The 2,752-nt window shown below is 44.3% G+C and overlaps 1 pseudogene; it reads right to left on the minus strand.

The window, feature by feature from the left end:
• Nucleotides 1-1,061: 1,061 nt before the first annotated feature.
• Nucleotides 1,062-1,179, minus strand: LOC144999373 (5S ribosomal RNA; annotated as a pseudogene).
• Nucleotides 1,180-2,752: the final 1,573 nt, after the last annotated feature.

Here is a 2,752-nt window from a genome sequence, read left to right on the forward strand (position 1 = left end):
TCCATTCCTAATAATTGTCTCCCCTAAATGCCACGTGTCATTTTTTTAGACTTCATATTTGCCACGCGTCCACTTTTTGTTCATCCCATTTTTGTCTTCCCGCTCATTTATTTATTCTTCCTCTAATGTTGTCATCCCAAAAAATCAGCAATCCAAATTTAAAAACGTTGTTTTATCCCAATAAATTTGCTAAGCATCTATTGATTTGAATTAGACGGATTTTCCCTTCTGATAACATCTCATAAATCTCGCCCAAAATAAACTATTGCAGCTTCTTCCTCTATATTTCCATTTCTAAATGTCAAAACCCTAATAATCTCAACAGAATCGACCCATTATTACGTGATTTGCAAAGCAATATGATTCAAATCCGTTTATATGATTGCGAATTTAGGGTTTCTGGAATTGATGCGCAAAGAAGGTACACTGTAAACCATTATTCGTATTTTCTTTGCATTCTCTTAGCTTGAACTGTATACTATTGGAACTTTATATATAAAGGAATTGTAAGTTGGCAATTTCCTTTGTATCCCACATTGGTGGGGGGAAGAAACTTTTGTGGGTTTATAAGCCTATTCCCTTGGTAAGCCTTCAAAGGCTTTAGTGGATCAAAGGAATGGGCCAAGCCCACGCACGCGCCTAGCCTAGCCTAGCACTAGCCGACGCCGCGAGTGCGCGAAATGGCGCGATTTAGGCGCACTTTGCATGACGCATCGGGAGCTGAGGAGCTTTTATTTTTGACGAGTTCGAGTCAAGCCGGTTTGACCGATCCGGTCAAATGGTTGACCGTCGTTGACTTCGTGGAGGCCAAGTCGGGGTATTCTAGAAGGATCATGAAACAGCTTTCTTGGAGAGCAAGTTGTCGCCCTAGGGTTTCTGGGGCCGGCCTATGGGGGCCTGTTTGATGCCTTCTAGGGTTACGATACCTATAAATACAGCTCCCTAGGAGTTGTATGGATACTCTCGAAATCTGAAAGCTTCCTCTCCCTCTCTCTGCGTTTTTTCCCTAGTTTCCATGTAACACCCCCCTCTGGCACGTATCACAATATTGTCCGCTTTGGGCCACTCGGCACGAGGACTTCCCAGGGGGTCACCCATCCCGGTACTACTCCCGCCCGAGCACGCTTAACTGCAGAGTTCTTATGGGATCTGCTGCCCTCACGGATTTAAAACGCGTTGTGATAGGGAAGGTATCCACACCCCTTATAAGGAATGCTTAGTTCTCCTTCCCAGCCGATGTGGGATCAGATCTAACCCACCTTCACCCCCCATTATAGGGTTCGACGTCCCTGTCGAACACATCGACCCATGCCCTAGCTCTGATACCATTTGTAACACCCCCCTCTGGCACGTATCACAATATTGTCCACTTTGGGCCACTCGGCACGAGGACTTCCCAGGGGGTCACCCATCCCGGTACTACTCCCGCCCGAGCACGCTTAACTGCAGAGTTCTTATGGGATCTGCTGCAAAGGTGGGTTGCACCTGATCCTACATCGGCTTGGAAGGAGAACGAAACATCTACTTATAAGGGGTGTGGATACCTTCCTTGTCACAACGCGTTTTAAAGCCGTAAGGGCAGCAGATCCCATAAGAACTTTGCAGTTAAGCGTGCTCGGGCGGGAGTAGTACCGGGATGGGTGACCCCCTGGGAAGTCCTCGTGCCGAGTGGCCCAAAGCGGACAATATTGTGATACGTGCCAGAGGGGGGTGTTACATTCCAAGTAGTCGGTTTTGTGTTTATCGATTTCCAGTGTTGTTGGACTATCGATAAAGCTGCATTAAATCCTGGGGTTTTACTCTGTTGCTTACAGCCAGTACAAGCGAAGTAAAAACCTTTAAGGACAGGAGTCTGATCCGTGCAGTTGTTTCAAGATCAAGATCAACAATCAACAGGTCGGTTTTATTTTTCTGTCTTGTGTTTAATTCGTCCAATAACAGGACAGTCTTCTTCTACCTTTCTTATAATCGGATCTAATTGAGAAGGACAGATCTGGTTTCTGTACGAAACTCAGTAAATATAATAATAATAATTGGATCTATTATTCGCAACTAATCGACATATAATTCTCAATATTATTTGTCGGTTTCCTTGCGCGTCTATTAGTTTGTTATTTACAACATTCTTAAAGGTTTTTATTTTATTGTGATCAATCAACAAACTAATGGACTCTACTGCTAGCCTCCATTTCATGAACCAAGAGTTTGCCAAACTTGACCAATTCGATGGTCAGAACTACACTCGTTAGGCCGAAAAGGTCAAGTTCATGCTTCATGTCTTGAAGCTCTCCTTTTTGTTGGACCCAAAACTAGCACCAATTCCTGATGATCCAATTCTAAAGGAAGGGGAATCTGTGGACCCAGCGGTCATTACAGAACTGGAAAAACAAAGGATTCTGCGTAGAGAATCCGAGGAATTGTGTGTGGGTCACATCAAGAATTCCCTATCTGATCGGCTTTATGATCTTTACTCGCCGGTCAAAGATCTTAAAGAGCTATGGAGTGCGTTGGAACTCAAGTATAAGGCACATGAAGAAGGTACTAATAAGTACCTTGTGTCCAAGTACCTTAAGTTTCAAATGGTTGATGACAAACCAATTATGGAGCAAGTGCATGAACTCCAAGTCATGGTCAACAAGTTGAACGCACTCACCATCTCTCTTCCAGAACTCTTTCAGGTTGGTGCGATCATCGCAAAACTGCCACCCTCGTGGAAAGATTTTTCTAAGAGAATGATGCACAAATCCGAGGA

This window comes from Lactuca saligna, chromosome 5, assembly GCF_052625555.1.
Source record: "Lactuca saligna cultivar CGN05327 chromosome 5, ASM5262555v1, whole genome shotgun sequence".
Classification (NCBI taxonomy): Eukaryota; Viridiplantae; Streptophyta; class Magnoliopsida; order Asterales; family Asteraceae; genus Lactuca; species Lactuca saligna.